Below are 14,446 nucleotides of genomic sequence, written 5' to 3'. Positions count from 1 at the left end.
TAGAATAGAGAACCCAGAACTGGACCCACAAATTATGGCCAACTAATCCTTGACAAACGACAAGAAAGAGTATCCTTGACAAGAGTATCCTTGACAAGAAAGAGTATCCAATGGAAAAAAGACAGTCTCTTTAGCAAATGGTGCTGGGAGAACTGGACAGCAACATGCAGAAGAATGAAAGTGGACCACTTTCTTACACCAGACACAAAAAGAAACTCAAAATGGATGAAAGACCTAAATGTGAGACAGGAAACCATCAAAACCCTACAGGAGAAAACAGGCAGCAACCTCTTTGACCTTGACCACAGCAATTTCTTACTTGACATGTTTCAGGATTCAAGGGAAATAAAAGCAAAAATGAACTACTGAGACCTCATCAAGATAAAAAGCTTCTGCACAGCAAAGGAAACAATCAGCAAAACCAAAAGGCAACCGACGAAATGGGAGAAGATATTTGCAAATGACATATTCGATAAAGGGTTAGTATCAAAAATCTGTAAAGAACTTAACCAAACTCAACACCCAAGAAACAAATAATTCAGTGAAGAAATGGGCAGAAGATATGAATAGACACTTTTCCAAAGAAGACATCCAGACGGCAAACAGACATGTGAAAAGACGCTTAACATCATTATCATCAGGGAAATACAAATCAAAGCCACGCTGAGATCCTACCTCACACCAGTCAGAGTGGCTAAAATGAACAACTCAGGAAGCAATAGATGTTGGTGAGGATGTGGAGAAACAGGAACCCTCTTGCACTGTTGGTGGGGATGCAAACTGGTGCAGCCACTCTGGAAAATAGTGTGGAGGTTCCTCAAAAAATTAAACATAGATCTACCCAACGACCCAGCAATAACACTACTAGGAATTTATCCAAAGGATACAGGAGTGCTGATGCATAAGGGCACATGCACCCCAATGTTTATAGCAGCACTTTCAACAATAGCCAAATTATGGAAAGAGACCAAATGTCCATCCACTGATGAATGGATAAAGAAGATGTGGTTTATACGAACAAACAGGGTTGACAGAGGGGGTAGGGGGGAGGGAAAGATGGGTGATGAGCATTGAGGAGGGCACTTGTTGGGATGAGCACTGGGTGTTGTATGTAAGCGATGAATCACAAGAATCTACTCCTGAAACCAAGAGCACACTGTATACAGTGTTAGCTAACCTGACAATACATTATATTTAGAAAAAGGAAAAGATCAGGATAGGGAACTTGATGTAATTTCTGCACAATAATTTCTCTGGCCATTTTTCAGGGGTAGGCATGGAAGGATATTTGGTGAGAAGGTGGACAAATGATTGCTCTCATAGTTTTCTCAGCTTCCAAATCAAGAAGATCAACTACATTCCTGTAAAAATATGCACAGGGTGGAATTGAACCATTACTTTCTTGCAAGACAATATTTAAATGGAGAAAAACAAAGAGATATGCATACAGAGACAGGTATACAGAGAATGGGCTTCTTGGACTGAGTTACACTGGCTCACATGTCCTGACTTTGTCACTAGCTATGGGTGATCCAGCACAAGTTATACAATCTCATTGTACTTTGGCTTTTCTGTCTGTAAAATGGGAATGATAATATTATCCTTTCCACCCACATACAATTATGTCCCCCATACATAATGTGGTCCTGCCTGCCTGAGTGGAAAAGTCTGACTCAGAGCAGGTACTGTTTATTGTGCTTCTTTATAGTCAAGGAGTCTTCAGGGGGGGAGGGCGTATGGTATGGGAGATTTGAGAGACACAGAATTCTGGGGATGGTTTTTCCTGTCTAGGTGTATGGAGACATTAGGCCAGAGGGACCAGCAGGACAGGATGAAGTCGCTTTCCTTGTTGCCTTGTGAAGTCTTAAATCCTAAGTTTGTAGCCCAATAGAGGAAGGTGGGGAATCTCAGGCCATCAGAGCTGAAAGGACCCATTGACGTATTATAGAATGTGGTTTTCTCTGCTTTGAATAATGTATAAGCTCTTACTTTGACAAGCTGGAGTCCAGATTAATACTTCAAATTCCAAGCTCCAGAATTTCCTTGTCCTGTGATGTGGAAGACGTGCTTAGCCTTTTTGAGTCTTTGTTTCATTATCCATAAAAAGAGAGTGATAGTAGTGTGTCCCTTTTAGTGTAAAGGTTTCTATCATTATGAAAATCACATTAAACCAAGGGAAGCCAAAGCCCATGGCCCATCATCAAGCCACAGAGAAGGGCTCACAAATATGATCTTGAGATATTTAATTTCTTAACTCCAGTCTCCTTCTTCTGCAGATAAGTAAACTGAGGCTCCCTGAGGTAAGCTGAGCTTCCCGAAGTCACAGAACCATAAAGTGCCAAAGTAGGACTAGACAGGAGAAGAGTCTGGAAGTGACAGATATCTAAAGAAGAGGGATCCCCACGTGTTCAGATTTTCAGATGCACATGTAGTCTGGAGACCTAGGAGAGGAGGTAAAACTATAAATTCTTAATATTGGAAAAGATCCAGCATCTAGCTTGTTATTGTTGCAAGAACACACGCTATAGTTACTAGCTTGGCTTAACTTGTTATACAACCAGTGACAGGAAGCTCACTGCCTACCATGTCAGTGCATATTCTGTTTGAACAACTTGTCGGAAAGCCTTTCCTTATGTTGCGCCTTGATGTAACTTCCACTTCTGGAGCTGCCCAGAGTGAGCCAGATGCTTTCTTCGCAGCATAACCTTTACGTGTTTCAAGACAAGCTACTGTGTCTCCTGCTCTGACCCTTCCGTCCACACATGCGTTCGGCAAGCATATCAGGATTCTTGGTAACAAATGGCAGTAAGTGGTAATAAACGGAAAACTCAAACTGACTTAAACATGGCATTTATGTATTCATGCATTCACTCACTCACCTGTTCACCTCTTTGACCATTTGTTATTGGGTGCATTTTGTGTTTCAGGCACTGTTCCAGATGTGGAGGGTAAAGCAGTTCATGTGATAGCCCCTCCTCACAGGGAGCTTGCATTCTAGTGTGAGACGATAGACGATGAAGAAATAAATATATTCGTCTCAAGAAATAAACATGCGAGTGTTATACTTTGGGAAGAAGTGGTGTAGAGTGAAAGGCATAGAGTAGGCCAAAATGTGGGGGTTTGGGGGCACTGGGCCATTTCATTGAAAACCACAGAGGCAGGGCACAATTCAGCTCTCTCTCATCTTTCCTCTGCGTTTCTCTCAAATCTGCTTTGTGCTAAGCTAGCTGCCTTCATGTTAGCAGTTTGGCTGCTGGTGGACCGGGCTATGTGCTTTCTCATTTAAATGCAGGAGGTTGGCATTCGTTTCTCCCAGGAAACAGAAATTGTGAGCTCTGTTCAGGTAGAACCACCCCAAAATCTGCGTCCGTGGAAAAGCCATCCATTGATTCGCCTAAGCCTTGGTATATTCCCCTATGAACTTTTAGAGGATATGCCACTAAAAATCAGAGTGTGCTCATTGTCACCCAAAGCATATGACCACCCTGCAACAGGGGAGGATGGGCTCTCTGATGGGGAGGGAACTATAATATCCACTACAAATACTACATGTAGGCACTCTGAGCTTACAGAGATGAACAGAATACAGCCCCTGACCGTAAGGAGGCCCCAGCTTTCATGGAAGGAGACAAACGAATAGATAATTCCATAAGAGGGATAACCATTCCAATTGGCCCAAGACAATCATCAGCCTCAGGGTGCCATATGAGAATGGGGCCTTAAAGAGGTCTTTCTAAAATAGCCCATATTCAACATTTCTGTTTATGTTCTTCACTCCCTTACCAGTAACAACCTTACCCACATAACTTTGCAGAGTGCTCTCATTTGTTGGGGGCGGGGGGTTAATATTTTTCCACCCCCACGTGATTTGCTTTTGCCCATGGATATTAACAGACCCGAAGCCAGCAGAAGCATGAAACATGCTTGCACCTCTGGGCTTCCTTTCTGCGCTCTTCCATTTCCTTGCGAATCATGTTAGCCTGGTTGTCCCCTGACAGGGGAGAGGGATAAGTCGAGCAGAATCACACCAGCTGAGCTATCCTGGTGGAACTCAGCCTCGGCCAGCTGACCCCTAGTCAACCTCTAGACCCACGAGCCTCACGGATGCTTATTGAGAGTGTACCACGGGGGTTTTGTGGTGGTTTGTTACGTGGCATCCTTGCAGCCATAGCTACCAGATGCGGGCCTGAAGGACAGTCTTTGCGGAGGTGGTGAGCATTCTAAATTGTTTTAGTTCTCCTTTGATACGGCAAGAGGTAGGTCTGGTAGGGCTGGTCAAAGAATTTTGTATTCAGAAGTCTGCAAATCAAGAAGAGACAGGGAGAAAAGCCCACTCTTTCTAGTCTTGGCAGGTGTGGGAAGACGGGAAGTGGAGATCTGCTCAGAGGAGACAAATGGCCAGAGGAGTGGATGGGCTGTGTTTGGCACCCCCGAGTCACTTTGGTTCCCCAGAGGCATGGGTGGGGGTTGGGGGCGGAGGGTACGTGTGCTGAGAGAAAGAGCCCACTGCTCTCATAAAAAGTGGAACCTCACGGGGCCTGTGGTGGAAATGCGCATGAAGAACCAAGGCAAAGGAGGATCGGGGGTGGGGACTGGCACATGCAAAGACCGACATGGGGGAGAGCATCTCTAGCTGACCCTCACGGATCACTCGCGAGTCCCTTCTGGGCCAGGGCATAGAGGACCTTGGCCACACGGTGGCAGGGAAGGTGGGCATGTGCTGACTGATGTGGGGACCCCCTCTCCCCTCCCTCCCCTCCTCTCAACGCAAAAGACCGTGTGAATTCTCCAGAGATTTTGCTTTACTTGGAAGAAATGGTAGGATGCGGGGCAGAGGTGGGATGAGAATTGGGGGGGGTGCCAGACGGCACACACGTTTCATTTTATTCTTCTTACAGCCTCGTCATAGTGGTGCTACCCCTGATCCATCACCAGTTCCTTGGCTCTCATATGCAGAAGGCCAACCAATCAAGCCACCCCTTCCTACCTACACCGCTTCCCTATTTGCCCATTGGTCCCAGCTATGCTGTCTCTCAGTTGAACTGGTCTAGCAGTTTCTGAACTAGTCCACCCGTGCCTCCCTACTCCCCTCCACACAGTGGTCAGAATGATCCAGCAGACGCTCTGAGGCCTACATAGGTCACTCCTGTGCACAAGCCACCCAGTGGTTCTCTACGTGATCCTCCATAAGCCCACGGTCCTTATGACGGTCCATGAGGCCCTCTGTGACCTGGTCAACCTCTTGCTTCCAGTCTCATCTCCTGCCTCTGCCCATCTTCCCGCCATCTATCTACCCCAGCCTCACTGACTGTGCGATTTCTTCTTGCTGTTGCTTCAACATGATGAGCACAGGGGGGTCTCGGGTCTCTTGCACTTGTCGACTCTTTTTTTAAAATGTTTATTTATTTTTGAGAGGGTGGGGAGGGACAGAGAGAGAGTGAGACAGAGGATCTGAAGCCTCTGCGCTGACAGCAGTGAGCCAGATGCAGGACTCAAACTCACGAAGCGTGAGATCTTGACCTCAGCTGAAGTTGGACCCTTAACCGACTGAGCCACCCAGGTGCCCCACACTTGTTGACTCTTCATGCTGTGTTCTTTCTTGAGACATCTGTGTGGCTCCCACCCTCCATTTTTCAGGTCCTGATAAGGGAAGACTTACCAATATCACTCTATTCCTGTCGTGCTTTGACTTTTTATCCTATAGTATTTTTTCTTCATCCCACTCATCAGCACTCGACATGGTCTCTTTTTTGTTTGTTCTGCCTCTAAAATGTGCTTTCTGCAAACACAGGGACTATGTTTTGTTGCTGTGTGTTTTGTTTTGTCTTCAGTGCCTAGGACATTGCCTGGCTCACATGGGCACTCAATAAATATTTGCTGAATGTTGCTCAGAGAAGTTAAGCAACTTGCCTAGGGTCACCCAGTAAACCTATGGCCCACACCCCATTGGCACTGAGGACAATGCCCTTTTGAATCCATTTTCTTTTTCCTTTGCCTACTGCCTAGACATCAGGACTAATGGGACAGATCAAACAAACCCCTGTGACTCTGATTTTTGTAGTGAAATAGGCTCAGTGAAGAAACATGAGGGGTAATGCTCTCCTTTTAGTAATCCTGGAAATCAGAGGACTGACTAACCTTAACTGCCTCTCTGTAATAAGAAATCACAAGGGCTTTCAATTTGCTGGTCCATGTTTCTGTGTGCTCAAAAATCCTTAAGTTTCGTATTACTTGATATTTAATCCTACATAAAAGAAAGGGAAAGGAAGGAAGGGAGGGAGGGAGGGAGGGAGGGAGGGAGGGAGGGAGGAAGAAAGGAAGGAAGGAAGGAGAAAGAAAGAGAGAAAGAAAGAAAAGAAAAAGAAAGTCACATGGCTACTACATTTCTGCTCTGATGGGGGAAGCAGAGAGAAAGCAGCTCGTGATAGACACGCCATGCTGGTGGGCACGTCATCTTCAGGAGAGCTGTGACAATGGCAATCGCTCCAGCCCTCTGCTCTAGTCCTCCCTCTGTGAGGGAGCCATGCGGCCACAGGAAAGGCTGCGTGTAGTTGTTCCAATCACGGTCCCGGGGGAGGGCTCGGCCAACAGCCAGTGTCAACCACCATGTTGTGAGGGCGAGAGTCTTCCTACAAGAAGCCCCAGCCTTTGGGCGACTCCAGCCGATACCACGTGGAACAGAGATGCTCTGTCCTCGCCAGCTTCTGCCCAGATTGTAGATTCATGAGCAATCTACAATTGTCATTGTTTTAAGCTGCCAAGTTGTGTGTGTGTGTGTGTGTGTGTGTGTGTGTGTGTGTGTGTGTTTGGGGGGGTTGTCACTCAGCAATAGATAACTGGAACGGTCTTCCCATAATGTGAGGTCAGCAACCGTGGGACATCCCCACTGTGCCTAACCTCACATAGAGAGTACAGCCTTAAGAAATATATGTTAAATGGAAAGACTAATCAAATGAACATTGCCTCTAAAGTGACTCGAGGCCGACTTAATGAGATTTTCTTACCCGTCTCACAAACAGCGTGGCCATTGCCACAGATATTATTTTGTTGGGAGAGCTCAGAGCAGACCCGGAACGGACTTGAAGGAAAGAGCTGACAAGGGAACCGGTCTTCACTCTCTGTGTTGCCGACTCATGACTTACAGCCCGTGTTGGTTGCAGGGCCGCTGAAGTCCAGCCCAGGACATTGATTCTGAGGAGGGAGCCACCAAGACTCACATCAGCTGGGATGGGGGCACAGCCTGTAAAGGATGCTGGGAGGTCCACCACAATGGTGGGTTGTGAATCTGCCATGGGATGCCTTCTATCCTCCTTCCTCCCCTCAACTTTCTCATCGCCCCCTCCCACCACCAAAGGAGTTCTCTCAGGAGAATGGACTGTGGATTGAAAGTCTCTGTCTAGACAGCTGGCGGTGAGAAAGAAAGAAAAATAAAACCACTTGCTCTTGTACTTAATCTTATTTGTTTGCGTCAGTAACCTCTTAAGAGCCGATAGAGCTCGGGCCCGTGTTCACACAAGCACAACCGAACAGTGGGTGTGGAGTTTGGAACATTAGTCTGGACGATGATCTCAGTGAAGTAGCTTCTCTTCTAGTGAACAAAGTCTAAAGTTGCATTTGAAGATCGCATCTCTCCCCGGTGATGCCACCCTCCACCCCCAAATGATGCCTAACACTCCACAGTTAAACCAGGCCATCAAATAGCCAGAGCAAAAATTTCATCGAGTTGGATACGAGAGAATAAAAATCACCGGTGAGGCCAAGTAAGTGGCATGCACCTGGTACAGACTTCTGTGTCACCTGGATTCTTCTGGAAGCAGGAACTGAGACAGGGTCAGGAGTGCAAGAGGTTTCGTTGGGGTCGGGGTGTAGAGTCTGTGAAAGAGGAAAGGGCGAGGAGACTGCGACCCTAGTGCAGAGCTCACAGCTTCTCGGCCAACTCAAAACGTAGCTCCCGAGCCAGGATTGTGTACGAGAGGTGTCATGAATGGACTGGAATGCCTGAGGCCCGGGACACTCACTGCACCCCGGAAAAGCATGGCCTTGGCTTGAAAACTGAGGTGGAATCAGAAGGCTGTGCAGCTGCAGGCTGTCAGATGACGGCACTCCTGGCCACCAAAAGGCAGCCTTTCTAGAAGGTATAGAGCTAGCTCAGAACCTGCCCGGCTACCACAACCTCCAACAGAGACAGCTTCTTCCTAGCTGGGGGAGCCGGGTGGGAGAGAAAGCTCTAAAAAGCCTTTACCCTCCAGCAGCACCCTGTTGTGCCCTGTCCCTCCTTCCCCCGACCCTTGTAGCCATTTCCTGCCAAGGGGAGGTAAGGTCGCCCATCAGAAGTCTGGGCAGCAAGGGTCTGAGCTCGCTGGGACTTGTGGCCAACCCTTCGTGAGACAGGTTTTACACACTGAAGCAGGCTGGTGGGGCCAGCAGGGAGGAGCAGGGCAGACCCTTCTCCCCTCCTGGTCCTCATCCTCATTCCCTTGGGCTCCCCTACTGTCAGGGGGAGCTTTAGTGGCCAGCGACTGCCAGCGCCTTCCTTTTGCCCGTCGGATCTGGCCATGGGGCTGCCTCTGTAGGACAGAGGACCCCAAGGCTTGGAAGGCTCTGAAGGCAATGAAGAGTACTCACGGCCCCGGGGGCCATGGTGGCAGGAATGCGCCACGCTCATGGCCTTTCGTTTTGTGACTCATTCATCCGGGATTGGACACGAGAACCGATTCTGGGGCTGGGTGGGGCCGGCACCTCCAATCCTGTGGGATTTGTCTGAGAGATGCTTTAATGACTTTCTGCTGACCGGTGAGATCAACACGCTTTTTGCCTCTCAAGCTGAGGAAGCACAGGGAGAAACCAGGTGAAAAGTCCAGTCCCAGCTGTAGGTCAAGGGAGTTATCCTTCTTGGTTTATCTTTAAAAAAAAAACAATGCCCATGCTGTTTTCCAGGACAATGGAGGGAAAAGTGACTGATGTTTCTGTGGCGTAGAGCAAGTACTGGTCATTTGCAATCTGAGTGGGAATCACAGTTTCTAACCGTGGGATCTGGGCAAGTTTTGCATTTCTCTGAACTTGTTGTTTCCATCTGTAAAATCAGATAGTTTGGAAGATAAAATGTTTCTTCCTTCCTTCCCTCTTTCCTTCCTTCCTCTCCCTCCTTCCTTCCTTCCTGTCTTCCTTCCTTCCATTCGTCCATACACACTTAGTGAGCTGCTGTGCTGGGCACTAGGGAGACGTACGTAAACAAAACCACCGATGATTTCATAGACCCCAGTACAAGAAAAGACCCCGACCATAGCACGTTTATGCAGAAATGAAGGTCTGTATGAGTTGAAGCAGGAGTATGGAAGAGAAGGTGATGATCTCTTGCCAAGGATCACAAAGAACATGTCTGAGCAGAAGTTTGCAAAGGGAAATGAAGATAAGTTTGCTTGTGAAATGGACCCACTGGGGCTATAGGGTCTGCTGATAACCAGACAGCCAGAGTCAGATCAGTAGGGACTGAATGAGCAAGTTGGAGGCTGTGGGGGGAACCTTGGCACATGCACAACAGGGGGCCCAGCAAAAGGGTTTGGGGCTCATGCAGCAAAGAGGGCTGGATCAGAGCCCTGGGGAGCACCAAAACTTGAGTACGTTGAGAAAGAGACACCTACCGAGGCTGGCGAGCGATGGGAAGAAACTGGATAGAATCACGTTGCTGAATGCACAACAGAGAATGCGTCTTCAAATGCTTCAGGGAGGCCAAGGTCAGGGAAAACCCAGACAGTCCGTGGAACTTAGCGATTGGGAGGTCAGTGGTGAGGGAGGGAACCGTGTGACAATAAATGAAAGCATATGAAAAGGCTTTGAAAACTGTGACGAGACATAGGAAAAGAAATGCCAGTTCCTGATGGAGGCAGGAATTAGCTACGTTAGCCTGATCAATTCAGAACGTGTGCGAGAACTTGACAGGAAATTCACCATCCCACATTTATAGCCTCTCAAGTACGTCATGTGGTGTGCAGAACATCAGCATTTTACATCGACACTTTTGCATCCTTTTCCTCAAAATTAGCTTCTTGTTGGCTCTAGGAGATTGCCGGAAATATGTCACCAAGGAGCAAAAATAAAATTAGGGGCATGAGGAAGAATGAGAGAGAAACGGCAAGTTATGGGGTCATTGCTACTTGGGAATAAATAATCCTGGTGACTGGACAACAGTGCTGAGTTGTAGAATTTGTCCTCTCAAGAAAGAAGCTTTAATCTTAAAGTCTGTTTTGGATGATGCCAACAGGGAAAGGGCTTCTGGCAGAACAAAATAGATTTTTCAACTAATAGTTTTATCCGATAAAAAAGAAAAGGAAACCAATAAACTATAAGACAAGTTTGGGTGGTAAGCAGACCATGTCTAGAGGCTATAGGGGCTTTTAGTAATTCAGTGTCGATATCAGGGTTGACTGCAGGTGACTCATGGCTGCACACAGCAAGGAGGCAGCTGGAGCGAGGGACACGGGGCCCCGAATCTATTTGAGTTGCGATAACTTCTTACGGTATCACAATTACGCTTACAATTACATTATGATTCTTAACTGAGCTCCACACAAGTCTCTAGAGAGGAGTCTCATACAGGGATGTGCATTGTATCCATGGCAAATGTTCCTGAATTGGGGTTTGATCATAGCTGGCACATTTCTACCTTGGCAATTTCTATTGTCTCAAAGCCATTACCTTCCTCATTCTTAGGCCTTTACCAAAGCACTGCCTTCTCAGTGAAGCCTTCTCTGACAACCCTTTATTTATTTATTTATCTTGAGAGAGAGAGACAGAGAGAGAGAGAGAGAGAGAGAGAGAGAGAGAGAGAGAGAGACAGGGAATATGAATGGGGGAAGGGCAAAGAGAGAGGGGAACAACGTTTCCGAAGCAGGCTCTGTGCTTACAGAGAGCCCAAGGCAGGGCTCGAACTCATGAACCATCTGACAACCCTTTTAAAATGGCACCTGCATCCACCCACAGCCTCTCCCTCTCCTCTGCTTCATGTTTTCTCTATAGCACTGATTACTTTGTGATATATTTTACTAGAGCATTAACTGCTCAAAGCAATGATGTTCAACTATTTTGATCACTGTTAGGTCTCTAATACTAACAGAGTGCTTGGCACAAAACAGACACTCCGTGAATATTTTCCAAATGTGTGAAGGAATGGGTTTGGGCAGCCTGTCGGGTGTTTAGCTCCAGAGAGGGATCGTCAAGCTTCTAGAAAAGTACTTCCTTCAGAAAGGTCACCATCAAGTTACCACTTGACCTTTCTTCAACAGGCTCTGTGATTCCTGCCTCTACATGTGGTGAGTGAACAGCATTGTTCAGGACTCCCACGAGCTTTCAGAATATTCCCTCTGGGCCTTCTTCCTGCCATTGTGCAAACTTGCCCTCCTTTCAAATGCCTGGCAGGTCATGGGCTGGAACCATTCCTAGATATTTAGGACATCAGAGCCCAAAGGAGCCTGGGACCCCATCAGTCCAGGCTGTACTTCTACAGATGGAGAGCCTAGAACTCGGAAAAGGATCAGTTCCCCTAATGCCATGCAGCTCATTGGGTGGGCGGGGCCTGCCCAGGAGAGGGGAGAATCGAGGCTGTGTGTTAGGGCTTCACATATATTATCACCTGCGATCTTCACAAGCAGTGTGGGTCTGGGATCACGATTCCACGTACACACTGAAAAACCCATGATCAGAAGTGTTCAATTACTTGTCCCACACTGCTCAGTTACTGAGTGTGAAAGTCAGGCTCGGCACTCGGGTTTTTCCTGTTTCCAAACTCGTGCTCCGCCATCTGGATTCTCTTTGTCCTGTAATTTGTAAGGACAAAGCCCATGCTGAGTCACTGCACGAGACAGAGGGACAGTGGGTGTGTGGACACATCTTTCTTTGCTGTTGGTCACCTTTCCATTTCTGAAGATGGTTTCCCTCTTTCTTCTTGTTACCCTGGAAGAGAACTTCTCTTCTGTCTAGCGGTCAGTCCTCCATCATTTTCTTTTCTCTTGGCTCAGTCTGCATCTGCTCTTTCCTCTTCGTTGGCTTCTCCTGCCAAATCTTCAACATGCTTGGTTTTATGTATGTCCCACAGAACAAAGGAACAAACTGTCCTGTTGTCCCACGTTCTTCTTTAAGACCAAGCTCACCAAAGTAGTCCCAGGCATTTATCTCCTTTCCACGTCCAGCTCAGCCCTCTGAGATTCTGCCCCGCCAGTCTCAAAGGTGTTCCTGCTCCCTCTAGTCCCGTCCCCCTTCCCCTGGTAACTACCATTCCGTTGTCCGCTTCTGTACCTTCAACTGTTTGATATGCCTCATAGAAAAGGAATCGTGTAGTATTTGTCCTTCAGTGGCTGACTTATTTCACCCAGCCTCATGTCTTCCAATTCCATCAATGTTGTCACCAACGACAGAATTTCCTTCTTTTTAAAGGCTGAATTACACTCCATTGTATGATCTCATTAGTGTTCTTACCACACAAGAGAGAAAGAAAGAGGAAGGAAGGAAGGAAGGATGGAAGGAAGGAAAGATGAAAGGAAGGAAGGAAAGAAGGATGGAAGGAAGGAAAGATGAAAGGAAGGAAGGAAGGAAGGAAGGAAGGAAGGAAGGAAGGAAGGAAGGCACCTGGGTGGCTCAGTCGGTTCAGCGTTGGATGTCGGCTCAGGTCATGATCTCACAGTTTGTGGGTTCAAGTCCTGCATCGGGTTCTGTGCCGACAGCTCAGAGCCTGGAGCCTGTTTTGAATTCTGTGTCCCCCTCTCTCTCTGCCCCTCTCCTACTCACACTCTGTCTCCTCTCTCTCTCTCTCTCTAAAATAAATGAAAGAGAGAAGGAAGGAAGGGAGGGAGGAGAAATAAAGAAAGGACAACAAAGGGATGCAAGGAAACTTTTGGGGATGATGGATTATGTTCATTACCTGGATTGTGGTGTTGGTCACACAAATGTATATGTCCAAACTTACCAAATGGCATCATTCATGTGCATTTTTTTGTATACCAATTATACCTCGATTAACCTGAGGAAAAATGACATACCCCTTATAAAACATGTTACCTATTTGTATTTAGTTGCAAAGATGAAAACAAAAACAAAGACAACTGTCCCTGCTAGGAGCACTAGCAACTTCTTTGTTAATAAAGAAAGGCTTCTTTAGCATTTGACACAGGGAGCTACTTTCTTGTTCTTTGAACCCTGTTGCCTTAGATTATAGGTCAACAAGCTCTCAGGCTGTCTGCATACCACTCTCCAACTTAGCAGTTCTTCGCTGTATCCCTGGAAGACTACAAGGGTGGCTTCAATGATCTCTTCCATTCCAGTGTGCTTGCCCCTGTGCAATGCAACTTTGCTGGTCCTCAGTCAAGAGGCAGAGTTTATTTCTGCATCCATTGAATCTGGACATGGCTTCATGGTTTGCTTTAAGGAAATTAGCAGATAGGATTTCGAGAAATTAGCAAACAGAGTCTTAAAAATTGCTTGCACATTGGGGTTGTCCTCTTCTGACTGTAATTGGAACTCTGACCCCACAGTATTAGCTGCAGCTGGCCGCTGGAGAGGTCACACGAAAGGGAACCGGCACACGCTGGCCTACCTAGTACCAGACAAGTGCGTTAGACTATTTTAGATCAGTTAAGTCCCTTTGTGTCACCAATTCACTGTAGCCATATGAATGACCACTGGCGAGACAAGCAGAAAAACCACCTGGATGAACCCAGCCCAAACTGCCAAACTGCAAACTGTATGCAAACAAAAGTCACTAAATTGTTTGGTAGCCACAGGTAGCTGATGTAATATTCTACCCAATTCTTCAATTGTTGTGTTTTTTAAAAATCTACACGTAGCTGTGACGTATCCTTCTCTCCATGTATTTCCATTAACACGCGTATTCTAACAATTCTTGAAAGAGTATCTCCAAACCAAGTATTTCTTCTGACTCCTTGATCCTACCAACTGCCTACTGAAAATTGGCTATACCTTATGGAGCTCAACATTATTACATTTTATATGGAATTCACCCCTGCTCCCCGCCCCCCCCCCCCCTCCAGCTCTACTTCTCTCATTTTCCCTAACTCAGAGAGTAGACAGTCTGGAGAGTGAATCTTTCTTGCCTCCTCCCATCTCTCACACTCAACATTTATTTTTTTTTTAATTTTTTTTTCAACATTTATTTATTTTTGGGACAGAGAGAGACAGAGCATGAACGGGGGAGGGGCAGAGAGAGAGGGAGACACAGAATCGGAAACAGCCTCCAGGCTCTGAGCCATCAGCCCAGAGCCTGACGCGGGGCTCGAACTCCCGGACCGCGAGATGGTGACCTGGCTGAAGTCGGACGCTTAACCGACTGCTCCACCCAGGCGCCCCTCAACATTTAATTAATCATTAAGTGCTACGAATATTCTTCCTTGATCTTTCTTAAAATTCTTCACCTGTCTTCGTCTCCCTTTTCACTACT

The 14,446-nt window shown here is 46.9% G+C and overlaps 1 long non-coding RNA gene across 4 annotated transcripts in view; it reads left to right on the top strand.

The window, feature by feature from the left end:
- Positions 1-14,446, top strand: part of LOC109491606 — an 87,627-nt gene that overhangs the window by 15,144 nt on the left and 58,037 nt on the right. The window contains exon 2 of one of the 4 annotated variants that reach the window (XR_006585694.1): positions 7,161-7,448. The exons of 2 other annotated variants lie outside the window; for them this stretch is intronic. This is a non-coding gene — a long non-coding RNA (uncharacterized LOC109491606). Of the gene's footprint in view, positions 1-7,019; positions 7,449-14,446 lie in introns of those variants that run through there. One more of the 4 variants, XR_006585695.1, reaches the window with a different exon arrangement.

The sequence above is a fragment of the Felis catus genome, chromosome C2, assembly GCF_018350175.1.
Source record: "Felis catus isolate Fca126 chromosome C2, F.catus_Fca126_mat1.0, whole genome shotgun sequence".
Taxonomy (NCBI): Eukaryota; Metazoa; Chordata; class Mammalia; order Carnivora; family Felidae; genus Felis; species Felis catus.
Note: the sequence above shows the minus strand (reverse complement) of the source record. Positions and strands in the feature narration are given on the sequence as shown.